This window comes from Geotrypetes seraphini, chromosome 7 (assembly GCF_902459505.1).
Source record: "Geotrypetes seraphini chromosome 7, aGeoSer1.1, whole genome shotgun sequence".
NCBI lineage: Eukaryota > Metazoa > Chordata > Amphibia > Gymnophiona > Dermophiidae > Geotrypetes > Geotrypetes seraphini.
The window spans coordinates 187693001-187705800 of NC_047090.1; the positions used below are offsets into that span (position 1 = coordinate 187693001).

The following is a 12800-nucleotide window of genomic DNA, read 5'->3' on the forward strand; positions in this document are numbered from 1 at the left end:
GGTAGGTTACAGAAACGGACAGGAACCACATTACAGGTCATGGACCTGACGGGCCGCTGCGAGAGCGGACCGCTGGGTGCGATGGACCAATGGTCTGACCCAGTGGTGGCAACTTCTTATGTTCTTATGGGTGGGAGGATGGAAGGATATTGCTAATAGGGTCTCTATGTTTCTGTATTTTATTTAAATTGTCATTAGGTGGGTGGGGAGGGGAGGGGGAGAAATTGGTTGGTTATGTATATTTGAAAGTTAAATGGGCTTATATTGACTTATTATATATATTTATGTATTGCACTATAGAAGATTGTAAAATCAATAAAGATTTATTTTTTTTTAAAAATGCACAATATAAGAAAGGTCTAGGAGGAGGGTGAACCGAGGAGGATTTAATACATAAAGCTTAAAGCAATGAGGTATCTGAGCTTTGAGTGGTGTTGCGGAGGTTCTAGAAGTTGAATTTAGAGATATTTCTTGTCAGAGGAACTTCATTATACGACATCCTGTCCGTCTAATTTCTGGGTCTCGTCACCTGTTTCCAGTCAGAAAATAAAGGGGTCTTTTATTAAAGGGCACAAGCCATTTTAGCTCACGCTAAACGCTAATGCGTCCATAGGATATAATGGACGCGCTAGCGTTTAGCGCATGCTAGTACTTAGCACGCTTTAAAATGGCTAACGTGCCTTAGTAAAAGGACCTCAAAGTGAACCCAGGAGCCCAGCAGGGAGAAGGCGCTTTTCCCTGAACATAATCTGGAACCAGAGCTGAATTGCTTGTTGGAAAATCCCAGAGGCAAAATATTTTTCTTGGCTCCTAACCTGCCCGGCAGTTCTGGGGTTTTTTGCTAGCAAAATCCTAATAAACTATCCACCAGTCTCTCCCTGCAGTGGTTAAGTGTACAATGATGTGGTATAGTGCTGCAGTGCAGTGGTTATGCTATGGAAGTAAGGAAGGGAACTGATTTGTCAAGGGGAAGAGGGAGGTGATAATACCCAACAGTGGGCTGAGAAGGGGGGGGGATGGAGAGAAAGGAAAAAGGTGTTGCTAAGAGGGTGGAAGGCGGGGCAGTCTTGTATTCTTCAGTGTGATGCAGTGTGCAACAGCGCCATAGTCTAATGCAGTGCAGAGTTCTCCATCACGTACGGTTACAGAAGAGGGCGTAAAGCTCCCAGGTTGCTTTAGGAAAACATCTGTCACGAGAACAGATGTCACGACGTGTAGTACAGAGGCAGGGTGTTCCTTCCCTGGAATCTACTGTCTTTCCTTGTGTGTCTAGGGCCACAGCAAGGGTGGGGGTCAACAGAGTTTGTCTCAGGACATTACATTCGTTTCTTTGATTCCGCCAATACCTTGCAGTTCTCAAGGTGGATTACAAAAGGAAGAGATTCTGGTCATTTCCAGAAGATTACAGGGAAGCTATTGGTTGGAACATTTGGAGTCTGCTGATGGAGTATCAGGAATTTGGCTTGACATATTTCTTGGACAATTTGTTTTTAAGAGCCACGTCCTCTGCTGCTCGGAAGATTGGAGCTGTGTAGATCAGAGGAGGCATTTCTTGCCGAGTGCATCAGAACAATGCTCAGTCCTTTCCACTAGGAGTCCCTCACCACCATCCTACCCTTCAGCACTCTCGCTGACCTTCCTCAGTCTTCATCATCCCTCTTCATCCTCTTTCCCCCACTCCAAGACTTTATAGAGCTCTTCCCCTATCTCAGCCTCAATGTTTCTCCTTAGAGGGGCTCATTCCCTACTTTCAAAAAGGGATGGGTTAAACAGACTGCCACACATCAGTGAAGATGGTTTGTGGGATCGATTGGAACCAATCCATAAATCTACAAGGGTATTCAAGATGAGAATGGAGGATTAAAGGTCTCAGAAATTTGCTTGGATCTAGGTAAATTCACCATATACCAAGACTAACTGTTTCAGGATTTCAATCATCGACCCTCATATCCTCCTCCTCCTGCTAATATTCATAAACAGTTACTTATCTTAATCATGCAGAATTTCCAACAAGCCCGGCGGGACCCGTTTCGCTACAAAGTGGCTTTTTCAAGGGTTCACAGGACACTCTGCGTACTTTTAGTTATGCGTCCTTCTTCATAGAGGGATAGGTTTGTTTGCGACTGCCCTAAACAAGGAAGGACGCATGACTAAAAGTGCTTCGATAAGGCACACACACGATACCATGTAGCTAATCCCAGCACATGCACAAGTGTACGTCTCTTACCATGGTCTATTACCAGCGTCTCATCTCATGCAAATTTGGCGACCCTACGCAAACCTCCACGAACCTCGTTTGCATGCGCAGTTTTTCAAGAATGACTCATCTTAATGAAATCGTTACAAATTACTATACTCGATAAAATCTCAGCTTTATTAATCTTTCTTGATAAAAACAATACAAAAATAGGTTTACTTATAAACTAGTAAAGTGCTCAGTCCATATAACCATTAGTGCATAGATAACATACAACAGTGGTTAATCTGGGGCCATCATAGACTTTACCGCCCCCTTACCAACCTCCTACCAGATAGTAAAAAATTTTTTATATAAACAAACAACTTATCTGGAATCTCTTCTTGGGTTGGATTTCAAACATAACCACTGGATAAATTGTGAAAGTGAACTTGTGCAAAAAAGTGCTAAGGTGCTGTAAACATGACTCCTTTGGATTTCATCTACCCCCCAACTCGAGTTTCGTAATTATCTTCGTCAGGAGGGGTACTGTTATTCGGCTCACGCTACTAGGGGAGAACGAGCAATGCCGGGGGGTAGATGAAATCCAAAGGAGTCATGTTTACAGCACCTTAGCACTTTTTTGCACAAGTTCACTTTCACAATTTATCCAGTGGTTATGTTTGAAATCCAACCCAAGAAGAGATTCCAGATAAGTTGTTTGTTTATATAAAAAATTTTTTTACTATCTGGTAGGAGGTTGGTAAGGGGGCGGTAAAGTCTATGATGGCCCCAGATTAACCACTGTTGTATGTTATCTATGCACTAATGGTTATATGGACTGAGCACTTTACTAGTTTATAAGTAAACCTATTTTTGTATTGTTTTTGTCAAGAAAGATTAATAAAGCTGAGATTTTATCGAGTATACGAATTATATCCAGCAATATAAGTAATAACTCCCTATTTTTTGAGAGATATCGTTACAATTACTGCCACGACAGTGGCCTGTTGGATTTTACCATCAATATTAGAGAAGAATAGCCCCCCCCCCACACACACAAACTCTCTGAAATGTATTTCCAGAGGGCCTACATCTAACTGCAGACTATCTCTATTTCAGGAAGCAGGTGAAAGCTTGGATGTTTTACTCGCCAAACCGTCCAAATTGCTATTTTTCAAAATCCATTTTCTAGACGGATTTCTAGGCTGTTCCTCTGCAGTTTGTCTAAATCTCAAGGGGGTGCATTAGAGGCATGGTATGGGCGGGACTAGGGCAGGCTTATGACACTAAATTCAATGACACTAAATCTACTCCATACTCACCTAGCTTCGGAATTCCTCAGGGTTCAATTCTTTCCCCCTTACTCTTCAACATCTTTCTCTCACCTTTACTTAGTCTTAGCCAGTCTATAGGCTTCTCCGCATATGCTTATGCGGACGACATACAATTATTACATCCATGTAACCTAGAAAACCCTATCGAAATAGCTCAAGTCAACCAAAAATTAGTCAAAATTAAAGAATGGCTCACCTATAATAAACTCGCTCTTAATATACCAAAAACAAAGGTCCTCCTTTTTCCTTCAAAACAGGGAATACAATTATCTTCTCCTTTCTTGATAGACGATTTAATAATTGAAACAGTAACTTCACTCAAAATTTTAGGTGTAATCATAGATGACAAGTTTACTTATCAAGAACATGTTAATAACATTGTTAAATGCTGTTTTTATCGTCTTCGTTTAATCCGTTCAATGACAAAATATTTAGAACCACAATCCTTAAATATTCTATTGCACTCTCTTGTTATAACAAAACTAGATTACTGTAACTCTCTGCTACAAAATATCACTCAAAAAGAAAAAAAACGTTTACAAATTATACAGAACATAGCAATTAAAATAATCCATAATGGTAAAAAATATGACCACGTAACACCTCTGCTAATCAAATCACATTGGCTGCTCATAAATAACCGAATAATTTATAAAATAGCTTTACTGACTTTCAAAACACTAAATACTAACGAACCACAATTCATAGATCGTTTATTAATCCCCCATTCTTCAAATCGTTCTTTACGTTCTGATTCCCAAGAATTATTAATGGTTCCCTCCTTAAAAATAGTAGGGACAAAACGCCACGATATTTTCTCAGTAGTGGCTCCTCTTACTTGGAACTCTCTTCCTTTATATATCAGAAAAAATAAGAATTTAAATCAATTTAAAACTAATTTAAAATCATTTCTTTTTAAACTCTCATTTGATCTCTAAATTCACTTCATTGCCAATTTCTATCTTAGAACTTTCAATCCCTTCCTAATGTTTTCTCCCTCCCCTTTCAGACCTCTCTTTCTCCCTTTTTAGGGAAAATATTTTTGTAACTTTAAGTCCTCATGTTCATTCCATATGTGTCATAGTTTGTCAATATTGTTTTGTGTGTCCAATTCCTTTTAGTTAAAGTAATATTATAATACTGTTATTTTACCCCTTTAGTGTTCAATAAGATATAATTTAACGATGTTTGTTATATTTTGTTAATCGCTTAGTTTGTAATAAGCGATACATCAAATAAAATTAAACTTGAAACTTGAAACTATGACATGGACATTTCTCTCAGACGGACAGAGAAAATCTCGCCTTAGACTACCAACAGTACAGAAGAAAAGGCAAGGAAGATGTCCTTTCAACCAAAAACAAGCATTTATTTGTTCATCCAAAAGGCTTTTTTGGCTACCTGTCTGCTGTGCCAAGTGCTTTTGCCGCTACTGCCACTCGAACCAGTGTCCCCTGAGGAAAGCATTTAGATCCTTGTTGGGACCGTGCTTATGAACGAATAAAGGCTGGTCTGTTGGACGTTTCTCTGCCATCTAATCAAACATTTTAGAAAACGTCCAGGGCATAATTTGGACGTTTGGGCCTAGACCTGTTTTAAAAATGGATAAGTACCAAAAATATACCCAAACTGACCAAATGACCACTGGAGGGATGGAAGCAGGACCTCCCCACACTCCCTAGGGGGTCACTGAACCCCTCCCATCCCCCAAAGATATGAACGAAACAATGCATACCTGCCAGTCCCAATGAGAGCAGCAAAGTGGACGGCAGAGAAGGAGACCCAGGCCCACACCCCATATCTACACATGTGGCAGAGAGAGCCCACTAAAACCCACCCAGAACCTACTATACCATCATAGAGGTTATGGTGAGATGTGTACCTATGACCTTTGATGTGAAGTTCACTGAAGGTCCCCCTAAAGCAGTGGTTCCCAACCCTGTCCTGGAGGACCACCAGCCAGTCGGGTTTTTAGGATAGCCCTAATGAATATGCATGACAGAGATTTGCATATAATGGAGGTGACAGGCATGCAAATCTGCCCCATACATATTCATTAGAGCTATCCCGAAAACCCAACTGGCTGGTGGGCCTCCAGTATAGGGTTGGGAACCACTGCCCTAAAGTGCTCTGACAGGATGTCTTTGTGGCCAGTCTACAAGAAATCCTGGCCTCTCCTACCTCCCAATAGCTTGTGTTGTGCACTTTTTACCTGGACCTTTTATTTTTGGGAAATGTTCAAAAGAGATAGACACACTAGGGCGAACACGTCCGCAAAGGTCACTTTTGGGAAAAAAAGAAAAGAAAAGATAGGCATTTTGCGGTTTCAAAAAACAACCATTTTCTCTACCCGAGTTTTGGACATACTTACAAAATGTCCAAACTCTGAAAATGCCTCTCTATACGTCTCAACTGCAGTAAACCAATAAACATTAACACATACAGCCAATCTATCCAGGTGCGCTTGGAAATTCTTTTTAATCAAACCTGTATCATTTTGTCACATTTTCTTATTCTCCGATCCCATTTCTTGGTAAATATGAATTGTCTCCCTCTGCATTCTATGATTCACAAAATAAACGCTTGGAACCGACATCTCTGTAAACAACGCCATTCGAGTGATTTTCCTCCTTACCCTGATATCTTGGTTTCTTGCATAAAGCTTTTTAATCTGTTGCAATTGAAGTTATGATCACCTGGAACATTTCACCTTCCATAATTCTCTTCAGGTCCGTTTCCCAATATTTTTCAGGTGGGGCAAGGGATCTCAACCCAGCCCTTGAGACACACCTAGCCAGCCAGATTTTCTGAATATCCGGAATGAGGATGCATGAGATAATTTGCGTGCACCACTCCCAGTCTATTCGACTCTCTCGTACATACTGAGAACCCAACTGGCTAGGTAAGGACTGTGTTAAGGACCTCTGTGGTAGAGGAACCTTGAATTGTTGATAAAGCTACAAAATGGATGAGACATGCCGCTTTATTGTGCCTTTCCGTATAGGCATTTTCTGCCATTAGAACTTCGTATCCGGTTAGAAGACGAGTTACATGAGTAACTATGAATGTTAAACTGCAACCCGTTCTGAGCTCTCTGGGAAGGACGGGATATAAAACCAAATAAGTAACGGTTTCCAGCTTTTCCTTAGAAATCCACATTTGTCCATTTTTTTCGTTTTCACTGTATCCATCTCATCTGTAATCTACATCCAGGCTACAACTCCAGTCTCTCATCCTTTGGGTTTGATCAGCAGATGTTCCTGGAGAAACATTTTCTATTTATCCCTGTATTTGCTCATTTGCCACTTGGATAGGCCATATGGTCGTCTTTATTGCCCTCATTTTTCTCTGTTTCTATATATGTTATTCTTTGTTTGCTGATCTAATTCCTTAAATAGATTCTTCTCTTGTTTCACAAATACAGCTGCTTCCTTCCCTGCATGTACTGTTGAATTTTCACTCATTCCTTCTACAAGTTTAATGATGGAGATGGATTCTGAAGTTTATTTTCATATTTCAATACATTCTTTATATTTAGATCTGTTGAAATTGATGAGTAGGCCCAAAGGCCTGTAGTAGTAGTTCTGTATGTATAACCTATCTCCATGGATCTCATTCCTCATATGGCTCAAGGAATGTACAGTCTTTGACAAATGATGGGATGTATCAATAGAAGTTTTGTCAGCAGAAAACCTGAGGTCATAATGCCACTGTACAGAACCATGGTGAGACCTCATCTGGAGTACTGTGTGCAGTTCTGGAGGCCACATTACCGCAAAGATATGCTTAGAGTCAAGTCGGTTCAGCAGATGGCCACTAGGAAGATCTCGGGGCTCAAGGGTCTCTCGTACGAAGAGAGACTGAACAAATTGCAGCTCTATACTCTGGAGGAACGCATGGAGAGGGGGGACATGATTGAGACGTTTAAATACATCACAGGTCGTGTCGAGATGGAAAATGACATCTTCCTTCTCAAGGGACCCTCGGCCACAAGAGGGCATCCGCTCAAACTCAGAGGAGGGAAATTTAAGGGTGACACCAGGAAGTATTTCTTCACGGAAAGAGTGGTGGGTCACTGGAACAAGCTTCCGGAGCAGGTGGCCAAGGCCACCAGCGTGCTTGACTTTAAAAATAAATGGGACATCTACCTGGGATCCCTACAGAGGTCTAGTAAGGCACTCAGACTTAATGGGGTGGATCAGTAGAGTGGGCAGACTTGATGGGCTATAGCCCTTTTCTGCCATCATCTTTCTATGTTTCTTTCTATGTTTCTATGCACATTCTTATAAGTTACACTGTGGGCACAGGACAGTTTCCTTGTTCCTACATTCAGTTTTTCAAGATCTTTAATAGGTCAGTCTACAAATGCAAACTGGCCTAAGAGTATAGAAACATGGTGGCAGATAAAGACCATACGGTCTATCTAGTCTGCCTATCCATGCCATTTACTAGCCCCTCCAATGGCAAAGCAAGGGGTGATCTTCCTAAGGGCGCAGCACCACTCCTCCTCTCTGCCCCCCCCCACACCTCTTCTTGCCGCACATGTGCACCCCTTGCCTTCCCTCATACCTTTTTTTACTTCCCCCGCATCAGCGCTCTCTCTGATGTCACTCCGGGACCCGTGCCTAAGAAGTGACGTCAAAGGGCGAGCTGACACTGTCGTGGGCATGCCGTTCACGCCGGGGAAGTTAAAAAGGTACGGGGAAAAGGAAGAGGGCGCACGCGCAGCAGGGGGCTCGGGAAAGAGGGTGGGGGAGGGGCACCGCCGCTCACCCTTACTACGCCACTTATCCCCTCCTCTCTCTTACAGATCAACATATTTGTTCCAATCTTTCTTGAATTCAGATATACTTTTTGTCTCCGCCACCCTCGTCAGGAGGTTGTTCCAAGCATTCACCACCCTTTCTGTGTGAAAGTATTTTCCAAAGTTCCTTTCACCCTCATTCCAGAGTTTCCTTTCAATTGAAAGAGACTCGCCTCACGCGCATTTACGCCACGTAGGTATTTAAACGTCGCTCTCATATCTCCCCTTTCCTCCAAAGTATACAGACTGAGGTCCGAGTCTACTTTATGATGAAGAGCACTGACCATTTTAGTAGTCGTCCTCTGGATTGACTCCATCCTGTTTATATCTTTTTGAAGGTGCGGCCTCCAGAATTACCAGCTGTTTAATGGCTTACACCTTATCCTATGATGTTAAGACACTTTACAATATCAATCTTAGGGGTCCTTTTACGAAGCCAGGCTAACGGATTCAGCGTGTGCTAAGAAGCCCGTTTCATACCTAAGGGCCTCTTGGCCCTTAGCATGTGCTACTCATGAGTGAAAGACCCCTTAATCTCCTGTAAATATACTTTGCTGATCTTTTCCCCTCACTGATTTGCTTTGAATTGTGGCCCCTACTACTCCTGGATATTTAGAAACCCCTTCCTGTTCAAGTTCCCAGCTGGGAGTTGTGGTTTGCCCAGTTGCTAGGCCAAAAGCTGATGTGTGGTCTCATGTAAAGTGCGAGACAGCATCCGTCCAGTATTTCCACCCCACAAGTCTCAATTCTAAAACTGCTGTGAAAAGAACAAAATCCATCCATACCTTGTCTGAAAATAAAGAGTTGCTCCTCACCCCTCATAGAGTTTATGATAATTTTATATATCATTCTTCATGAGTGCATAGCAAAGCTGCTTACAATTAGAGAATGACATGGTGACAAAATTCATCACCGCCCCTGTCCTCGCGGGAAACCATCTTCATGTCATTCTTTAAGGAGAGAGGGAAGAATCAGAGTATGAATGGCCACAACCACTGACCCGCAAGCTTTGCTTTGAAGAATGCTGGTGTAGAAGGACTGAGGTTGAAACAGACACTACAGAATGACAGAGCAGATATTGTGATGTCATAATGCCTCATTCCACCAGTGCCTAAGAGCCAATCACATCAGTGATGTCACAATGGCTTCATTATCCTTGGCTCACTTAAGAATCAGAGTATGAATGGCCACAATCACTGACCCGCAAGCTTTGCTTTAAGAATGCTGGTGTAGAAGGACCGAGGTTGAACCAGACACTGAAGAATGACAGTCTCTGGTATCCAGAGCAGATATTGTGATGTCATAATGCCTCATTCCACCAGTGCCTAAGAGCCAATCACATCAGTGATGTCACAATGGCTTCATTATCCTTGGCTCCCATAAGAATCAGAGTATGAATGGCCACAACCACTGACCCTCAAGGTTTGCTTTGAAGAATGCTGGTGTAGAAGGACTGAGGTTGAAACAGACACTACAGAATGACAGTCTCTGGTATCCAGAGCAGATATTGTAATGTCATAATGCCTCATTCCACCAGTGCCTAAGAGCCAATCACATCAGTGATGTCACAATGGCTTCATTGTCCTTGGCTCACATAAGAATCAGAGTATGAATGGCCACAACCACTGACCCGCAAGCTTTGCTTTGAAGAATGCTGGTGTAGAAGGACCGAGGTTGAAACAGACACTACAGAATGACAGTCTCTGGTATCCAGAGCAGATATTGTGATGTCATAATGCCTCATTCCACCAGTGCCTAAGAGCCAATCACATCAGTGATGTCACAATGGCTTCATTATCCTTGACTCACATAAGAATCAGAGTATGAATGGCCACAACCACTGACCCTCAAGCTTTGCTTTGAAGAATGCTGGTGTAGAAGGACCGAAATTGAAATAGACACTAGAAAATGACATGGGATTATTTCCCGCGGTTATCCGCGGGGACGGGAATGGTGATGAATTTTGTCACCGTGTCATTCTCTACTTACAATCAAAGATATGAAAAGAGAAGGAAAGGAACAGCACTGAAATGGATAAGGAGAAACTACTGGAAAAGTTAGGTCTAGAGGTTAAAAAAACAAAAGGAACATTATCAGGGGAAGGTGGGAAGAGTCACTCTCCTGGCAGAAGCCCCCACAGCCAAGCACCAATCCATAAGCTTCCCGAAATAGATGAGAACTGATTTAAATTTGGAAAATGAGGCTTCAAGGCGAAGCGATTTGGGTAAAACATTCCAGAGAGGAGGGGTGGAAACAAAAGAGGAAGCAGCGTCTCGGAGTGGAAGAAGGATGTCGACTAGAGCCCTTTAGAAAAAAGAGAGTCAAGTTAAGATCCTTGACTCCCATTCACATCTTCATAAAGTTCCTGCGCACAAGTTTCCGTGATGGATAAAGAACTGTTTTATCTTCCCCCCCCCAACCTCCGAAAAAAATAAAATAAAATACTGCTACATCTGCATTACCCACAGTTCACTCAATGCTAAGGAAGACGGCGCCAGAAGAAAACCCATCCGTGTCACTGACATAATGATCTAGCCCTGGCTATTGGTGCTCGACAAACAGCTTATCGAGTCCCCGTGCACTCAGCATGTCAAGGAATCAGAAACTAATTTGCTTCTTGTTAAGACGGAGACCTTTACGCACTTGTTCTTTCCAAGTCCATAATAAAGTCGCTTTACCTATGGGACAAACGCTAATTTCTCTGTCTCACGATTCCCAGTGGGGTTGAGTAGTTCAGTTTAGCTAAGTGAAGAAAAAATGGTTCCAACGTCCTAGACGGATCTGAGCTCCTTACGTTTCCCTTGAAGTGAAAACAGGGTTTCTGCAGGTTCCCCTCACTAGACATTTCAGTACTGAAGTTTTACACATAGCTCCTAGAAGTTACCTGTCTTTTAAGAGAAGTACCGCAGTGGCTGCCGGTGGCTTTCCTCGGAGACACCCTGCAGACTAATATCCGTGACAATCTGCACAGCAGAGGGAGTCTCTTCTGAGAGTCTGAAGACACTTCCCAGCAGCCGGTCTCGTAACCACAATATCAGGGAACACACAAACAGGCTGCTCCAAGGGTAGCTTACTACTGTCTACAAGCATTAGACACTTTAAAATATGACATTTATATTCCAATCCGATATTCTTGAGATACAGAGAGAACATAAGAATAGCCTAAATGGGTCAGGCCAAAGGTCCATCAAGCCCAGTAGCCGGTTCTCACGGTGGCCAATCCAGGTCACTAGTACCTGGGCAAAACCCAAAGAGTAGCAACCTTCCATGCTACCGATCCAGGGCAAGCAGAGGCTTCCCCCGTGTCTTAATAACAGACTATGGACTTTTCCTCCAGGAATTTGTCCAAACCTTTCTTTTTTAAATTCTTTATTGATTTTCAAATATTAACAGTGCAATGCACAGGTAACTGAACCTATAACCAATCAAGAAAAGCACATTCAGCTTAAAAGATAATCATTTTCCCTCCACCCACACATCATTAATTACTCAAAAACACAAATGCATATAATCTTTCAATAACCTACTCTTATTTAAAATAGTAGTACACTCCCACCCTCGATGTGCAAGGAAAAAGAACAGAAATTAACGAGAAAAGATGACTATAGAAAAGTAATAAAAGATGTCAATGGACCCCAAACCAATTTAAATATATTACTATGCCCCAACATGCCGGCATTCATTTTTTCATACTTGTAGCTGGAGCATAAGTTCACTCACACAAAATGAAAATGTAGGCGATCAAACCTTTCTTAAAACCAGCTATGCTATCCGCTCTTACCACAACCTCTGGCAACGCGTTCCAGAGCTTAACTATTCTCGGAGTGAAAAAATAGTTCCTCCTATTGGTTTTTAAAGTATTTCCCTGCAATTTTGAATGTTCCCTAGATTCAGACACTTATACTAACACACTGCATAAGCATAGCTACCATAAAATCCCTTTTTAAAACATAATACAAACAGTTTTCGAACACATTAGCCAATGTAAATCGCTTTGGCTGCACAACAGAAAAGCAGTATATCAAGTCTACGGTGAATCATACGCCAGGAGCCCTACCCACGGATCAAAAAGAAAGAAAAAGTCCCCCAAGAACAAGACAAAAAAATTTTAAAAAAGTGGAGAAAAACAAACACTAACCGGGAAAAATATTTCTTCTGGTAAATCTTTAATTAGTTCAAATCTGTTGGACCCGACATGGCTGTGTTTCGGCTCCAAAGTGCCTACATCAGGGGGTCACAGAATCAATCTATAGAAGATATCCAAAACACTGATATAGAGTACTGTAAAAAAGCAACATGAAAAACATAAGGACATTCTCCATCACTGCCTGCTGAACCAGAAGCAGAACGTTGTGTCATAGAGGAGGCAACCTGCAATGGAGGAAGAAAGTCGAGGAAGCACTTGAGAACCACTGCCACGCCAGGGATGCCTTTAAATTTTAAAAGGTGAGGCATGGGCCTTCAGACCAGGGGGAGAGAGAGT

At 42.1% G+C, this 12800-nt stretch overlaps 1 protein-coding gene across 1 annotated transcript in view; it reads right to left on the minus strand.

Annotated features, from left to right (window-relative positions):
* Window positions 1–12800, minus strand: part of NRXN3 (neurexin 3) — a 1772673-nt gene that overhangs the window by 712235 nt on the left and 1047638 nt on the right. The gene's annotated exons all lie outside the window — the stretch shown is intronic.